The 18,063-nt window shown below is 51.1% G+C and overlaps 2 long non-coding RNA genes across 2 annotated transcripts in view; one reads left to right on the plus strand and one right to left on the minus strand.

The window, feature by feature from the left end:
• Positions 1 to 15,028, minus strand: B230312C02Rik (RIKEN cDNA B230312C02 gene). Its single transcript, NR_040745.1, has 7 exons — positions 14,916 to 15,028; positions 12,421 to 12,522; positions 11,773 to 12,195; positions 11,250 to 11,409; positions 9,934 to 9,977; positions 815 to 935; positions 1 to 373 (listed from the first exon to the last, which is right to left on the minus strand). It is a non-coding gene; the product is annotated as an RIKEN cDNA B230312C02 gene (long non-coding RNA).
• Positions 14,747 to 18,063, plus strand: part of Mir1a-1hg (Mir1a-1 and Mir133a-2 host gene) — a 16,199-nt gene continuing 12,882 nt past the window's right edge. The window contains exons 1-3 of the long non-coding RNA NR_045331.1: positions 14,747 to 15,418; positions 16,677 to 16,847; positions 17,610 to 17,696. This is a non-coding gene — a long non-coding RNA (Mir1a-1 and Mir133a-2 host gene). The remainder of the gene's footprint in view (positions 15,419 to 16,676; positions 16,848 to 17,609; positions 17,697 to 18,063) is intronic.

An 18,063-nucleotide genomic window follows, 5' to 3' on the forward strand; every position in this document is an offset into this window, starting at 1 on the left:
CTCCCTGGGTTTTATTCAGATTTATTCTTTTTATAAGATGCGGCACTCCCTGCTAAATCACCGAGGGGGAAGCACAGGCCAATTACACAGTGAACTGGGCAGGAAATGTAGGGTAAAAATGAAGTTTCCTCTGGTGGCTTGCAGCCTGAATTGCGCTGGGACATGAGAAGGAAACCTCTTTTAGCAAGAAGGTGCTGCTTGCTTCGTGGTATCTCGATGACTTTTCCTCGGATGTCAGCAGGAACATGAAGGAGGGCTAAGCTGTCTGCTGCCAAAGGCCAGCGTCACCAGGGCTGGGGATGGCTGTGGCCTTCTTGGTGGCTGTATTTGTGGAGAAGGGATGCCAAAGTCCAGGAGCCTGCTGAAAATCAGTCTATAAAAAAAGAGAGCTCCTGAGTCCTTTTACCTACAGCAAGGACCCTGGGGTGGCCAGCTCCCCTCAGTTCCCTTCTAAAGCCCCTGAATTTGGGTAGTGTGGCTCAAGGCATGATGGTGTCAGCTCCCTGGAAGGACAACTGTATGCCTGGATTGCTTCAGGGAGTTTAAATGCCAGGTATTGTCACCTGGAGTCTGCACTCTCAGCTGCCCCTGCCCAGAATTCTACAGGAAAAGTTCTGATGAAATCGGTAGCTAAAGGTTTGTATCTTTTAATGCCCAGTTGAGCAGGTTGTCTGGTTTGCAGCCCTCCTATCTGAACCCTTCCTGAGCTTGGGGAGGTGGGTGTGGACGCGAGCTCTTCTCTGTGGGAGAGACCTTGTTAACAGGGATGCTGCTCCTAAGAGGAGGGCTTTGATCCCAACTTACCCAAACTTACCCAAACAGTGTCAAAAGGGACCAGCTGAGGAGGCGCCAAGTGCACCAGCCAAGAGAACAGGGACCATCTGCTGCAAGGGGATATCCACAAATGACTCCTTCTAGGATCCATTTCCTGTAGCCTGGTGATTAGAGAGGTGTTAGCAGGCACTGTTTGGTGGGGTAGGAAGATGCCACAAGGAAGGGCTATTTTCTGGATAATTTTAGATTTACCCAAAAGCCACAACGACAACACAGAGAACTCCTCACACTATTCCTGAGCTCTGAAATAGATGCTTTTTATAGCATTCTTGTTTTTGGGGGGGGGGGTTGGTTTTTTTGAGACAGGGTCTCTATGTGTATCGTTAGCTTTCCCCGAACTCTCTCTGCAGACCAGACTGGTCTTGAACTCACAGAGATTTGCCTGCTTCTGCCTCCTGAGTGCTGAGATTAAAGGCACCATCGCCTGGCTTAGTTCTTTTGATTATAAACAGGAATTGCCCACGAAGCAATTGACTTTCTGTCAGTCCTGCTCCTCCTCAGGTGTGCTCCCTCCTGTCTTAGCTGATTGGGGTCCATGAACTAAAACCCACAGCCTCAGCACTTGTCTCTATAGTATCTGTTGCTAGACTTGAGCAAACAAAAGATGAAGTGTCTGCCCAGAGCAGTGATTCTCAACCTGTGGGTTGTGACCCCTTTGAGGTCAAATAACCCTTTCACAAAGGTCGCCTAAGACTATCAAACAAAACAAAACAAAACACCCAACCAAAAACCCAATAGATATTTATATTACAATTCAAAACAGAGGCAAACTCACTGTTATGAAGTAGCAAGGAAGATAATTATGTGTTTGAGGGTCACGGCAACATGAGGAACTGTATTAAAAGGTTGCAGCATTAGGAAGGCTGAGAACCGTTATCCTAGAGAGTGTCCTCCGTACTCCCATCTGTTGATCCTTTTCCTGGTGACCACTGTTTGTCTTTTTATTTTTACTTTCCAGTACTGGGAGTCAAACTGAGGACTTTGCTCATGTTAAGGCACTGACCAACATCCCGGCCACCACTGGTCTTTATACAGTCCCAGAGTGCTCTCTTTCCCAGAGCTCGACCATGCAGCCTTTCAACCTTAGGAATGTGCACTGAAGTCTGCTGGGTCTGTCTTCATGACTTGACCCTCATTTCCTTTATTGGTGGATACTATTCCATTTCCTCCATGTAACACCACCAGGATCCGGAGTGGTTGGAGACACCCCTGTTATCAGTCATCTGCCTTCCAGGGTTTGAGATGGTACCTTCCTGCTGTTTAAGGAACCCATGCTGGGGTTCTTCTGATGCTGACTCCAGGACACCCACAAATCTTGTGAGCACATCTCCAATCTCAGATGTCACTAGACAGCTCTTATAGTGCCTTGAACCTTTGGTTGCCTGTGAGGTGGTCCTGTAGCCATCATCTCTGCAGCAGAAATAGGCACCTGCATCTCCCTGGGACCCTGTGGCTCACCTGCTCATCCACTCACTGATACTTATGTTGGAGGAATGAGAGGTTTGTGTTAGAGAGGTTATGTGGAATCCTCAGAGGAGACCCTGAGAGGTCCCAGGCCTCTACTTCCCAAAGGCCCCTTTTGGGATTTGGAGCCAGGTGCCCAGCAAGCTTGTCCTCCAGCCTTGCAGCTGATGCAGCACCAGCCGGTATTTCTGCAAGAAAAGCAGCTTCGGCTCTTCTTCATTCTTTCAGTTACGCCACCGCTGCCGAGGTTCTTTCAGTCCCATTCGTCAAAGCGGTGGGCTGAGTAGAGACCGCTGACAGGAAGGCCACAGACAGCCCTCTGTGACCTTGGCCACAGGAAAATGTCTTCCGCAATATCAAAATTAATTATTTTGTGGAGAAATGTCAGCAGAGACCTAATGAGTCTCAGATGCACGGATGGGGTTGCTCCCTGCATTCTTAGCACACTTGGTGGCTGGCACCTAGGTTTTTCTAAGTGCAGGGAGGAGGTGTGCCTGTGTTCTCAGTCCTGGCCTTGGTGTGCTTATCCAAGGAGGTGACATCCTGCCCCAGGCCTAGGTGCCTTTGGTAAGTGGCAAGTGAAGATATAGGTGGGAGAATGGAGGGCATTGTTTCTTGGTTGGGATACAACGGGTTGCAGGCCCAGAGGATGGAGAGAGGTCCTAGACAGACCAACCTCTTGGTCCAGCTCAGTTCTGCTGCCCTGTCCCAAGCCCTGTCATTGCTCCCAACTTAGCCAAGAGAGAGACCCCTGTAGTTCTGTTCTTAAGTCTACTCTGGAGCTCTGAGGAGACCCTTCCTCACTAGAATAAATTCAGGGTTCTCATGGTGGCCTCTGCCTCTGCCAAGGAAGCTGTATACCATCTGTTGTCAATACCTGGGTTTGCAGATGAGACCACCAAGCAACTTGTTCAAGGAGCCCTGTTAGGATGAGTGATTGGATGGCAAGCAACTGCTACAATCCTCAACGGCAACACCTAGCCTCCTGCTGGCTGGCACATAGCCCTAGGGAGATGCCACCATTCCTGTCCTTTCTCCCACTGTCCACGAGGCCTTTCTCTGAACCTGCTTTGAGGCCGTCAATAGACTATAGTCTCTCTTCAGCTACCAGAGAGGCAGCAGTACCAGAGACCAGCTGTCCATACAATTATAAACCGTATTTCCTGGCAAATGAGGCTGCTTCAGGTTTCATCTTTCAGCCAATCAATGCCTTAGGTCAATAGATGCTCTTTCTCTGCCCCTAGGAACTGTCTTCAGGACATCTAGCGGACATGGAGGCTGTGTCCTGGGGGTGCAGCTCTGGGACCCTGCAGAAAGCTCCTTCAGAGATGATTCAGGCTGCTTGGTATTCTGTCCCCATCAAAGTCATTCAGTGGGGTTGCCTAGTGACCCTGAATCTTCATGTCACCTTTTTTGCATCTACTAAGCATTAAAAAAATTAGCTCATGGCTTTCTGAAGATGTTGTGTGGCACCTAGTATGAAGGGCCTGGTATCTAGTAAGTGATCAATAAATATAGGTATACTGATGATGACCGCTGCCATTGTTTTATGCAGAACTTTCCCCACACCTGTGGCCTTCAGACAGTGCTCAGAGAAGCTGGGGAAATCTGAGGCTCTAGAGGCTCTAGGACCTCTGTGTGGGGCTTGGGGAGAGAGCATTATTCACAGATTGATGGGCAGATGCAGTCCTTACCCAATATCAGGTTCTGTTACCTCCATCTATGGCAAGAGCTCAACTAGACAGTTAGGTCTGGAGCTTACATAACTGTGCTGGGGACCTCAATCCTATAAGCCTACTGTGGTGATTTGAATAAGAATGGACCCCTATGCCCACTGATGGCAGGATGCACGAGAGAGTGGACAGGGAAGCCTCACCCTTATGCAACTGGACTACAGTCACCAACTGGTTCTAAGATGGCAGCATCTCTACCTAAGACTTATTCACTGGGACAGAAGACACTCCCTGTCCCCCTGATAATCTCTAAAGAAACTGACCTTTGCTGCCTGGTTAGTGCCTGGCTAGAGGGAGTTCACTAATCTTTACCTCTGTACCCTGTTCCCTACTCACACGGGGGCTCAGCAGGTGGAGACATGGATGTTTTCCGTCTGCTGCCTCTACTTCCTGACTGTCCTGAGGTCAACCAGTTCTCCAGCCCTTGGTCAGTATCCTGTGTTGTAGAAAGTTTTAATCCCAATCCAGGGTTTGTACCCTGCTCTGAGGGTTCAGTTCCTGGATAAAGACCATAGACAACCTTATATTTACAATAAGCCTTAACAATACAAGAGCTAGGCAGATATCTACTCTCTATGTTATTAGAATCTACTTTTCTACTGATAACCCCAAGTTATTCCTTACTATATTTCATCTGGGCTGCTCTTAACTCCAGTTGGCCAGCCTTCAGGGCCATGTTTTCATGACTCATCTACCCCATGGCCGCTTCTCCTTCACTCCCTCTTCACCTTCTTTCTCCCCTTGTGGTTCTTCTCCTACCCCAAGCTCAGGAATCCTAAAACCCCTGCCTATGTCTCTTCTGCCCAGCTATTGGCTGTTGGCATCTTTATTTACCAATCAAAAATAACTTGGGGACAAGGTCACATAGTGTCACTTGGGTCTACGTGCAGACTCTCTCATCTTGGGGGCCCGCACTTAACATTACAATACACAGTAAGACCAAACTTCAACAATTTTGGGTGGCCCCTATCTCTGCCAGGGCCATTGGCTCATGGGCCACATGCTTAGGACCAGGGACAGGAAAGCAGTACCTTCCTTTAAGTAATGCCACCTGGTGTTAGAAGCTACAGGTGACCTGGCTAACGTGCTGCTGAAATTGGTCATCCAGACTGGCCATCAGGACACAGGTGGGCTTCATGGAGACTTATTTCTTTATGGGCTAATTAAAAAGTCTGATAAGATGAGGGCACTGGGGTTGAGGCCTGCAACACTTATTCTTGGAGAGCTCGGACATTGGTGGGAGTAGGGGAGACACTCCATCGACTCAGGCCTACAAGGGGCAGTGGGGAGGCCCAGAAGGCGGAGAGAAGGGCCATCCCAGGTTTGTAGCAGGCAATACTGAAGAGCAAGTGTTGGCTAGGGAGAGGTGGCCCTGGGAACAGAAAAAGGAACTCGAGGTGCCAGGGGGGCTCCTTAGCTATCTCTTCTCTGTCTCTATCCCAAAAGGGAAACCCTCAAGAGAGGCTTGTGCAGTTGGGCCCAGGAGAAGGTGTCCAGGGTGTGTGAAGGAGCCCTGTCTGGGTCTCCTGTCATTTTCTTGGCACCCATAGCATTAACCCAGCCCTTGACTCTGCCAGAGTTGGTTCATCCTAGATGGGTCTTGGTCCCTTCCCTGAACTGGGTTAGCCTGGAGGGCTGGGTGGGTCTGAAAGTTGTTGAGCTAGTGCAATTTTAAGTGAGCAAGGATTTGGGGGTGGGGTGAGTCTCTGAGTCGTGAATAACATGCATCCAAAGGATTATCCTTTCTCCATTGGGACATTTACTGTTGGTCTGAGAGTCCTTTCTTCCTCATGAGGACACAGGGTGGGCAAGTACCCTTCTTTCCTAGGTAGATAAATGGAGAACTAGACACAAATAGGTCCAGCGTCAGGGCATCAGACACCCCTGTGTCTAAGAGATCAGCTTCGTCTGAGCATTGGGGATCACATGGTCCCTGTTCCTCCTTGTCTCTCACAGGCTGTTTGGTCCCCCGGAAGGGCTATTCTTGGGTCTGCCTAACAGGTGCCCAGTATGCAGCATGAATCTGCACTGATGTCAACCTCCCAGTGTGTCCTGGCTGGTCACTAAGGCCATCTCCACCCCCCACTGTAACTGAGGAGCCCAAGGAGTCAGGCTGACAAGTGTCCTGGGAAGCCAGTCTTGGACAAGCTTCACAGGAAACAGTTTTCACCCCCTGACAGGGACCGGGGAGCCTGAAATGACTGTGGGGGACTTCTACTCTTCCAAACTCAGCCCCGGGGAGCCTTGGTGCATCTCCAGATCCTATTAATCACAGAGGGCATGGGAGAAGCACCAGAAGAAACCTGGCATGAAGGCAGAGGGGTCAGCAGCAGACGGAAGGAAATGCATATTTTTTGGCATCTAGCTGCCTCTGCAATGACATAATCAGAAGGTTCTTACTGACTGGGCAATAAAACCACTCATAACCATGAATGCAGAATGCCTTAGCGCAGACAGCATCGCAACCTCGGTGAAGGTCACCCCAGGGCCTCAAAAGAAGACCTTGCAGTCAGGAGCCTTGCCAGGAGGGGGGTTGCAGAGAGTCCTAGATGACAAGTTGTATGTTCTGCCTTGGAGACCCTGTACCCACTCCCCACTGCAGGGCTGGGTCCCCTACCTCAGTATTTCTGAGAATATCACACTATTGAAGTCATTGTCCAAGTGTGGTCAGTGCACCCTATGAAGAGTTTGGTGTAGTTAGATTAATGAATACTGGATTGTCATTGTGGGGAGGGAGGTATGAGGAGGAGGTCTGTGGGCCTGAGGGTCCTATGGCTCCAGAGAGAGAATTTGGAATGTGCGGGATTTCCTAGTGAGGCCAGGAGGAGGATGGGCCACTGAACCAAGCACAAAAGATGGTCCAGGGCCATGACTCCCAGCTCTTCTGTCTCTGGACTCAGAATAGGTATGGTCTTCTACCAGCACAAAGAGACAACTCTGAGTTTTAAGGAACTTGACTCTGAAGGACCTAGAGATCCACTTATGGATCTCTTTACAGTCTGCATGGACGGAAGTCAGACTGCATGGATGGCAAAGTCTCAGGTCGGGGCCATCACATAGAAATCAAGGTGATAACTAAGTCTGTCCCTCTAGGTCGGTCCTCTCCTGAGCTCATGAGGTTGTTATGGAATTCAGCTTCTTGAAGCTATGGAATAGATAGCCTTGTTTCTGCAAGGCTATGCAGAAACAGTTCCCCTGGAGCTATGGGCAAGGACTGCTTCACATTCACAAGGCTTCTGGGCAGAGTTCAGATCATGGCTGCTCCCTCCATTCAGGCCAGACCCACTCCTCCTCACATCCCTTCTGATAACTACAGGTTAAGGAGTTGTGTGAGTGATTAACAACCAGGGTTCTAGAGATTTTGGAGTTTTCAGAGGAAGCTGGGAAGCAGAGTAGAGTCCCTCAGCTTCTGATGAGCTGGAGAGCAGTATCTTCAACATCCTAGGCTGAGATGGATGAAGGTTCCAGAGAGCCATGCTTGTGGGTTCTCCCCAGCCTTGATGGCCTAGCTCTTTCTTAAGGCTGAGCCCTTGGTCTGATCCTGTAGCTCTGGCTTTCCAAGCCCAGGCTTCTGACACAAAGATTTCCTGAGGGAGCCTCAAGCTGCAGTGGGGTAGTCTCCAGATGAGGACACTCACTACCACAAGCCTGCTTTCTACACAAAAAGATACTCGAGGACTCCAATTCAATAATTTATAAGGGCTCGTAATAAATTTGAGGAATACCTCCAAGGTTTTGAGAACCCAAATTTTACTTCCTCTGGAGCCGTATGAGATGGCAGAGTCACCTGTCAGGACTTAACAGAAACTCATTTTTTAAAAAGTGGATGGCTCCTTCTCCAGTAGGGTGATTCTCAATGAAAGCAAGGCTTGGAGGAGGGAACCTGGGGGTATAGCCAGAACCTTCTCAGGAACTCCAGAGTATGTCCAATCCATGCCCGAGACTCCTCTTTTTTAGGCTATCAGAAGCAGTGAACAGTGAGTATTGCACCCCAACACCCTCTGGATCCCAACATCCAGCCACAGTTGGTAGGATGGGCAGGTGGCCCCACCCAGGCCCAGATTTTCAGATTACCCTGGGGATGTAGTGAGTTCAGTTTGTCTAGCCAGAGATCCAAATGGGGGACATGGAAAGTTAGGATAATGCTAGTGGCTACTGAGGCCCCTGAGATGTAGAGTTGTCTGCAGATTAAGATTAAGCCCCAGACAGAGTAATGAGGTCTGCGAGGAAAGGTCTCATGGTTCACTCTCTTGTGAATTGTGTCCACACACACTCATATCCCAAATGCACCTCAATGTTTATAAATGGTCAAAACCCATCCCAAACTGAACTATCCCCCAGAGAGTGCCAAACGGCCCAGGGAAGGCTGTTCACCGGCAGCCTCTGCACTATGCCCCTCACAGCCCGGTGTGCCAGCTGCATTTGGCAGCAGTTCAGCTCTTTATCCAAATGAGTTTGGCATTTTAAAAAAAGCATCTTTATAACATTTCCAAAATGAATATTTATAGGGCAGGGATGAAGGAACAGCTAATTGTGGTAGAGAGTCTGTTGGATCAACACTCCTTGGAGGACTTTCCCAGAAGGCGGCCACCCCTGACTCTGGGGACCACCCCTTCTCTAGGGGAGACCTCAGGAGATGCCCTCTAATCCCTCAGTGGGAAGCTGGAGCTGACAAGCATAGAAGCTCAAACTTGGAGGCTCCCTTGGGAGAAGAGAGAGGCCATTACTCAGGGCTTTTCCAATGCCTGGGACCTGCAGACCTGACCAGGCTAGGCAGCAGGTGCTTATGCAGGCGCAGGCATATGGAGGAAGGTATCTGAGGTAGGAGGCTTCTGGAAGGACCAGAAGAACCCACCACGGCAGGTCTTAGTTTTCCCAGCCAGCCTTCCATTTCTCCTCGGCTCCATTCACCTACTATGTTTTACTCAGAGATCTCCTTTCTTTCAGCCTCATCACCATGGCTTTCCGGTCCCTAACTGTGTAATAAGTACGTGGAATGCTTCCCAGAGAGGATGTCAAGCCTTTTCTGGATTGAGTTGAGGACGAAGCACATGAATACACCCAGGCTTATGTCAAGACCTGGAGGCAGAACCAGGGAGACATTTTGGGAAGATGGGAACTTGTCAGTCTGCCTGGGGGTGGTTTGTTCAGAGGGACAGGGGCAGATCAAAGGGCATTCTGGATCATAAGGCTGAAGGCCATGGGGATTTAGCAGAAGGCTCAGCATGGAGTCTGTGTTTCCCAGCCTGTTGAGCTGGGTGATGGCTCTACAGCAGGTTTTGGTGTGCTCTGAACCTCAGCAGAGTCTCTCCCAGGGAGAAACAACATTTGGGCAGAGTTTTTAAGATAGGGCAGAATTTTGCCCCTGATCTGTCCATCTATCTGTCCATCCATTCATCAATCTATCCATCTGTCCACCTGTCCATCTGTTCATTCATCCATCTAGATACCCATCAATTCATCTATTCCCACCCATCCATTTATCCATCCTCTCATCCACCAGCTTCTCATCCACCAGCTTATCCATCCACCAATCCACCCATCTATTCACCCACTCACCCACTCACACAACCATCCATTCACCCATCATCCATCTATCATCCACCCATCATCCATCCATCAACCATTCATCCATCCATCAACCATCTATCCATCCATCCATCCATCCATCCATCCACCCACACATTCTTCCATCCATCCATCCATCCATCCATCCATCCATCCATCCTTCCATCTATCCATCAACCATCCATCCATCCATCTATCCATCCATCCATCCATCCATCCATCCATCCATCCACCCATCCATCCATCATCCACTGGCCTGTCTCCCCCTTATCCTTGCCTGTGGGATCCATTTAGATAGAAAAGTAGTCAGGGTCACATGCAATAAAGAGCTCACCAGCAATCCTTGGTCTTGTGTCCCTCATTGCCTGTAGGGTCATCCTGTGGTGAGTAGAAATCAGGTGCCATCTGACTGTCCTCAAGTATAACAGGTAATAGGGTGGGGGCCATAGGGGGGCTCCCTTTACACCCCAAACACTGATCTTAATCCTGTTTCCACTCTTCCAAAATAGGAGAGACTGACTCTGGGGTGCTTTGAAGCCTGGCTTACCCGTCGCCTAAGGTTCTCTTCCAGGGTGTTGGTATGTCCTTCACAGGAGGCATTTACTGGCTTATGGAAAAGCTGATTTTGAGCCACACCATTTAGCTGGGGGGTGGGAGTAAGGAGTGAGTGGTGGTGGAGCTTTGGAGCTCTGCCTGGCCCTAGACTCGAGGGGTCAATCTGGATCCTAGGACCTGCCCTCTACCTAGCTTGCAGCTCCTTATCTGTCCTGGGTTTTGAATGCTGACCTGGAGCTGCTGAGGAAACTGTTATACCTTGGGTTGGGTGTCCTGAAGCCTCCTGCATCTGCTGATGGTTGAGCTGTCACCATACTGAATGGGACGTCCATCGCAGGAGATAGATTACTCTCTGCTGACACTGTGGCAGTGAAATATGCCTTTCTTTACTAGCTGCCAGGCAGGTTTTCCCTCTGCCATTAGAGGTGTGTGTGTGTGTGTGTGTGTGTGTGTGTGTGTGTATGCCTGTGGGTATTCCAGGTCTGGCAGCCTCCCAGGTGCAGTGGGGGCTGTGGGCTCCTGTGGCACGGTGAAGACTCCTCATGCTCACATGCATTCCTCATGCCATTCTGCTCCATCGGCCATAAGCCTTCCCCAACAGAGATGCTTCATGCGTTTTAATTTAACTCTCATGTGAGTTATATACCACAAATGCCAGGGTGCTGGTCAGTTGGCACTGGGTAATTCTGTAGGCTTCATCTTCTGTTGAAGACTCATAAAAGCTCTGTGAAGTTTGGCACATGTGCCAAACATATACCAGGGATACCATTTTTAGAGGTAACATTAGGTCCTTGATATACCTGCTTTAATTCCTGGTTTTTAGTGACCAGCTGGCCATCCCAGACAGAGCCACATATGTAGAGTATAGACACTGGCAGAGCAAGATCACGGATTTTCATGAAGCCAGTCTTCCCACTGGCTTTGCTTGCCTAAGGTGCCAGTATCCATACTCAAGTCAAGCCAGGCTCAGGCCAGGGCAGCATAGAAAATTGGCCCATAGGTATATCCACAGGACATGGGCAGGAGTTATCCATCAAGTCAGTTCTTTTCCTTGACAGGTGTCCTCCCAGGCCCAGGGACCTTCTCCAAACATACCTTTCTACCTGGCTCCCTTGGGACTCAGCATGGTGCACGCTGGGTATTGCTGGTGAGGGCCCAAGAACATATGGAAGTTGATTCTACCATGTGTGCAGGCCACGAGGAGTCTCAGGGTGGGTCCTTGTGGACCTCTGACTCTGCTCACTGGGACGGTTTCCTGGAAAGTCACAAGACAGAGTGTACTGCTACTTCTGTTACACAGGGCCATACATTTAGTCCTTGAACGCTCAATTATTTTCTTATAGGCTAGAAGTACAGCCTAATGTCGGGAGACTCCCTCTGTAGACTATAGGAAAGTCCATGCCTGTTCATTTTCAGCTTCTAGATCATTCAACCTTCCGCTCCTGATCCCTTCCTCCATCTAAAGTCAGTAGCACCCCCAAATCTCTAGCTGCCCTCCCCCTGTAGGGATCCCGTGTCTGGGATGATCAGGATCCCCACCCAGAATTCCTTAAATTAACCCCTTCTGCCATGCAAAGTGCTGTGGGTGGTTATTTTTCTCATTAGTGTGATTACATACCTGGGGAGGAGTAATTTAAGGAAGGGCATCTGTTGGCTTACAGTTTGAGGATGCCGTCCATCACAGTGAGGGTTAACGGTGGCAGAAGCTCGAGGTGCGCTGCGTCTGAGTTCAGGACGCAGAGGGGGATGGGTAGTGCTTTCCAGCTTACTCTTTCCTTCTTATTCAGCACACTGGACTCAAGCCCACAGGATGCTGTGGCCCATAGTGTGGGTCTTTCTATCTCAGTTAAGTCTCCTCAGAAACACCCTGGCAGACGTGTTCAGATGTGTGTTTCCACCATGATTCTAAATCCTAGCAGGCTGATAAGGAAGATTGACTCTCACACAAAGAGACATGGTGGAAGGTTCTGGAGTATTCTTGAGAAGGCAGGGACCAACAATCTTCTGTCCATTTCACAGCAAGTTCCAGCTCTAGACAGGACTGAGTAGGGGAAGTGGGGTTTACTTACAGCATCTTGGAGAATGGTCCCAAGGGAGCTATAGCTAGGCCCTTGAAGATCCAGGTACCCATGTCCAGGTCTGAGCCCAGGAATGGGGGTCAGTGGGGAGAGAGGGTGGACTAGGCCTTCAGCTAGGTTTGTCTATTTTTCAGTGGAGGAGAAATTCCTGTAAGATAAAGGCACCAGGCTGGGAGTGGCATGCATACCTGTAATCCTAGCACTCCAGAGGTCCAGACAGGAGGGTTAGAAGTTTGAGGTCATCCCCAGCTACGTGGCAAGTTTGCTGGTAACTCGGGTTACATGAGACCCTGTCTCAAAACAAAGATAAAAGGAACCGTTTTTGAAGAGAACATCCTTGCATAGTATCTACGGTACCCAATATTGTGCATCAGTCATTCCTATCTCCCTCTGGATCATCTCATCACCTCCAGGAGACCCACTTCTCATGAGTCATCCCCTCCTCTCCCACTCCTGAATCTTTCTACTCTGGGAGTTTCACATCGAGCACACTCAGCGTGTGGCCCCTGGTGTTGACTCCACATCATAGTTTCAAGAGTCATGGCATGTAGCAGTGCTTTAGATTTTATCACCAGATAATATTCCATCCTGTCAATGTGCCGTGCATGGTTCCCTGGTCACTAGTGGGTAGCATCTGGGTTGTGCTGTTTATACCACAGATGCCACTGCAGGGGCCTCTCAGACATGTGCCTAGGGGAGCAGTTGCCCAGGCTTAGTAAGATCTCACTGTTGAAGGAGCTGCTTGCATTTTGCAGTGGCATCATTGGCATGGACTGCTCAGGGTGGGAGTGAAGATAAACAGTTGGATGGGAGAAGTGTCTCCTCTGTCCTGTTTCCTGGGGGAAGAAATAAGAGGCACACACCACTCTTGAGAGCTTTGTGTTTGTGGGTACAAGGACAAGCTGGCTTTAAGGAATTCACTTGCTAAGCCCCAATGCCAGTGGGCTTGTGGGGAGAACTATTGGTTAGAACCCATGACAAGGGTGCTCTAACTCCTGCTCCTGGGTGGAGGACAGGACTGGCTTGTCCAGGCTTTGTGGCTGGCCCCTGCTGAGGTATAAAATGCATGAAACTCCTGTCCCTGAGAACTCACTGGGTGGAGCAGAGGATCTTGGTTGGCTTTGCTTCATTGTGGGTAACTAAAGAGTCCCCAGATATAGGTAAGTCTCTGTATGAACCCCACACACCAGTGGGAAAATGTCTCTGTATGTTTGTCTGAGCTGACCCATAGTGATTGCAAGACTCATCCAATCTCAAGTTGAACACCCCACGATTCTAGCTAAAACCTCCAGCTCCACCATGCCCTGTCCTTGCTATGTAGCTCCTGATGGCTTGATATTCACCGTAGCCCAGGCTTGCTTCATACTCCCCAACTCCACCACCTGAATGTTGGGGTTATGAGCTTGTGCTTCCATGCCTAACCACACATAATCACAATATCCAGGGGACCTAGGGTAGCATGGTAGCCCCAGCTGAGCTTCTCCTTGCTCCTGTGAGGACAGATTAGCCAGTACAGAGAGGACACTTCTCTGAGTACAGGAGGAAGGAGGTTTTCTAGTGGATTCTAAAACAGCAGCAAGTCTTTGGATGCCCATGCACTGCACAGGGACACTCATGCCTTCTGAGGAGCTTGAAGCTTCCACCCATAGTCCCAGAGTCGTCTCAATGGCCTGTACTTGACAGTAGCAGGGTGGTAGAGACTCGCTCAATGTCACTTTGCTCAAAGGGGATAGTTGGCCAATCCCAGGCTGCTGGACTCAGGAATCCCAGCCCAGTGGGGCCATGTTCCCAAGCCGTGTTTCTTATACAACCCAGGTGGGAACAAAATGGAGCCATCGCCAAGTGTACTTGTGGATATGGGGGTCTCCAAGCCACACACCCTTGATGCCAAGGTTCTGGAGGAGACAGGACAACTGAGTTGGCCTTCTCTGTTGCCCAAGGTGACCTGCAATTCTCATGACCTGGGGTTGGCTTAGGATCCCCAGGAAAACCAGTGGCTCTGTTGCCACCTGACCCAACCCCACTTCTGAGCAAAAAGGTATCACTCTGGAGACACTGAGGCCCTGGCCCACATGGGCCTTTAGGGGACTAAGGCCAGGGAGCCACCCATCTCCCTCCCTGGGCCCTGTTCCCTGGAGTAACTCCAGTCTCCCCAGGGCACTCAGGAATGAGTTGGTGTCGCCTCAGAGAGAGGCCAGTGCCCACTGGGTAGGAGGCACCTCTGTACTGGGCCTTGCTAAAAATAGCAGGGGGATTCGGACAGGGACAGCCGGTAGCAGGCTCGTAAGGGAGGGGCTGGGAGGGGGACGGGGCAACCCAGGACCGCTGTCAATGGTGCCGGGGCTCCCACCCTGTTCCCTGCTGCCTGGCCAGCCTCGGCCCAGCTGACATGCTATTTTTTCCCCTGCTTGACTAAATATGGTCAGGGCGCACAGCCCGAGGGGGGCCACTTGGCCGGGCCGCGTGTTTGGGATGTTTGGCGGGGTATATAAGAACTACCAAGGTGAGGTCGCTCCTGATCCAAGGGCCCCTTGCCCCACCAGCGTTGGGTCAGGCCATCCCGTCTCTGCCCTCCCCTCCCCCTGCATGCATGAATCTTGGTCTGTGGGGCTGCGTGCGTGTGTGAGCGTGCATACCCGCGGGGCCTTTCTCTTTTTCCCTTTTGTTCTGCTCTGACCTCTACCTGGTACCGACAGGGCTGAGGGTGCAGGAGCTTCCTGCAGCTTCGGCCGGGCAAGGTGTGCAGCTGGGCTCTGTCTCCTTAACTCTGCATCAGCGCTCTCTCTCTCTCTCTCTCTCTCTCTCTCTCTCTCTCTCTCTCTCTCTCTCTCTCTCTCTCTCTCTCTCTTACCCTCCCCTCCCCTTTCTCTCCCCCCCTTCCTCCTTCTCTCTCAAGATTTCCCTGCTGCTAAGTCTGCGCTGCTGCAGGAGGGCTGGGGGAAGGGCAGGGGTGCGGAGTCGGGGTGTCTTCTTTCTCTCTCTCTCTCTGCCCCCCCCTCCCCACCAAGTGCGGACGCAATGGGAGCTCCGGCCCGCCCCCACCCCTGCATTTGCGATTGGCTCCGGGAGGAGGTGGCTACCGCTGCTGCCGCTGCTGCAGCATCTCCCGGGGAGCCGCGACCCTGCGCCCGCCGCCACGGCTGCCGCGGTCACCAGCCCAGCCCGAGGGGCGCCCAGGGCTCCCTGGTGAGTCCCTCTCAGCTGGCTGCTTCAGCTGCCCACCAGCTAGGAAAGCCCCTGAAAACTTATCGGCAGTGGTGGGGGTGTGCCCTCCGGTGAGGTGGGTGCTGTGGGTGCTGGTGCCGCGTGGCTTCAAGGGGGCGCCTGGAGTTTCTCCCAGCATCATCTACATTTGGAAAACTGCAGAGCCAGCAGCCAGCAGGGCTGGGAGGGTTGGGAGGGCGCGTCCAACCGGGATGCAGAACTTTGACATACGGCTTTTTGCAAGAAAGCAGCGCCCCTGGATGCTTGGTGGAGGGCAGGGTGGATGGCGTCCGCTGTTCTAGGGGGTTGGCACGGGAGCTGAGGAAATAGATTAACCAGTTGAGGGCAACACCAGAGATTGTGGCTAAACTTACCTTGGAACTTGCCACAAAGCCTTTGAGTGCTTGCGGGTGGGGGATTTCTGAGGAGCGCTGACAAGGCCGTCCATGGGCTGGGACTCTGGATTTCTGAAGCTCTCCCAGCCCTGCCAGGATCAGAAGTGTGCTGTGTCAGGCATCCAGGGGCTGGAGCTGGGGCTGGGGCTAGGGCTGAACTAGTGTTCATAGTGTGTGTGTGTGAGGGGGGGGGGGGCTCAGGATAAGGCCCCACCCCAGATGCCAGAGGGGTCTACTTGGAGGTGACTGACACCACTTTCCTGTCAAGGTGGGAAACTTTTTGAGAAGTGACTCTCATTCATTCCTGAATGAGCAGCTCCTGAAGATGTGGGCTCAGACTGAATCAATCTCTGCTCTTCAGGTCCCCCCAACTTTCTGTTTGACATACAGACGCTATCATGAACACCTGGGAGTTGGGACAGAGGGCAGAGAGGCATTTGTTCTTAGAGTTCTCAGGGAGCCTAAGTGGGAGCTCAGTCACACCAGGGGTACCTCCAGAAGCTGGAAGCTGAGGCTGATGGACTGGCTGCCCTTTTTATCCTTGGCTATGTGGAAATGAAATTTTAACAGCAACCACATGGGAAATGGGCACAGTTTCTGTCCCTCGCTCATTCCTGCTGCACAAGCTTCTCTCAGTATCCTAATCCTCTTTCCACCCTGCCTAGCTACAGCTGCCACAACCAGGGGACCTCTACATGCTGCAGGCTCTGCAGAGACAGGGCCCTCCCAGGAATGGGAGAGTCTGGATGCTCTCTGGGGTGTTTCCACACAGGGACAGGGCTGGTCAGGTCATGCCAGAGACAGACATTGTCCTGCTGACACGGAAGAACTGAATGTTCTTTCAGGAGCTGGGACTGCCCTGCAGCCCCACACCAGGTCCAAGCCCAGCCAGACCCTCTGTGCCTGCACCACCTCTCCTGCAGTGGGTGTCTCCAGCTCTTTCTGTAGGTAGCCGCCTGCAGGGACACCTGTTCCAGGGTTCCAGCACTTTACCTGCAGGCTCACCTTGGGTGATGGTGAGTCCCCAGGCATGTGAGTCTCTTCCTCCTTTTCTCCCTCCTCCTCTTCCTCCCCCCCCCTCCAGACCACTGCTTTCTTCTTCCCCTTCTTTCTCTCAGTCTGAGGATAGCCTCCCTTTTGCTGCTGAGGCTCTGACCTGGAAGTCCTGCCCATCTTTCTGTTTTTCACATTCCTTTCTTCCTCACTCTGGGTGTAGAAGTTGGTAGGGCAGAAGGGAGCCTCCACTTCACTTGCGGCGAGATCTCAAAAATCAAGAGGAGAGACAAAATATAACTAAGTTTCCCAAGCATTTCCCTTGAACTTTTTTTTTTTCAAATTAGCCTATAGTTTTTTTTTTTTGTTGTTTTTTTTTTTTCAGAAGTTGGTACAGCAAACAGGCGGACAGCCCCTTTGTGTAGCTACAAACTACTATTGATCAGGGACTGATGGATCAGGAACTAGGTGAGGGACAGGGCCCTTCAGAAATAGCCTCCAGATTTCCATGGGAGCGGTTCCTTACGACCATCTTACATGGTTATGCTGCATAGCAGGGGATGGCGTTGGAGACTGTAGGTCACCAGGAGGACAGAGGGTACAGAAGCGAGAAGAGGGAAGGGGACCAAAGAAGGAGGTAGCTGGAATAGAAACTCCCTCATTGGCTTGGCATCAACTCTCAGGCCAGACTGAGCCCCAAAGAGCTGGCCAAGGAGTAGGTCACCTCTTAGTAGCCCCTAGACACTGTGAATTCAAGATCACTATCTTTCTTCTTCACTTCAAAGAAAGAGGCACTGAGACCTTCTCTCGGGGACTCTCATTTTGGGAAACAATTCATCAGGGTCCTGCCAGGGGAGCCATCGCCTGTCCAGGTAAGCCCTTTGATTCATTTCTGGAGACTCACAAAACTGCTTGTTTTCATCTGTCCTCAGGGAGCTGGGCTGTTCAAGTCCCCAGGAAAAGGATGTGACTGGTTCTTAGTCTGGGGTACGGGTCCCTGATGGCTCGTGGGTGGAGCTGCTCCTGAATTCTGTCTCCTTACCCCACCCTCACTGTCCTTGGTGGTGACAAGGTGGGCAGGAAGGAGAGAGAAGATGTTAGTAGAGTTGGATGCTATTTCTTAGAGTCTGGGATGTGACTTCCCTCTGTTGGGAAGAATGGGAAAGAACTCATTCCGTTGAGGGAGGTGTAAGCAACGGTGGGGATGAAAAGGGTTTTGAGACTTTTCAGCACGCCCTG

This window comes from Mus musculus, chromosome 2 (genome assembly GCF_000001635.26).
Source record: "Mus musculus strain C57BL/6J chromosome 2, GRCm38.p6 C57BL/6J".
NCBI lineage: Eukaryota > Metazoa > Chordata > Mammalia > Rodentia > Muridae > Mus > Mus musculus.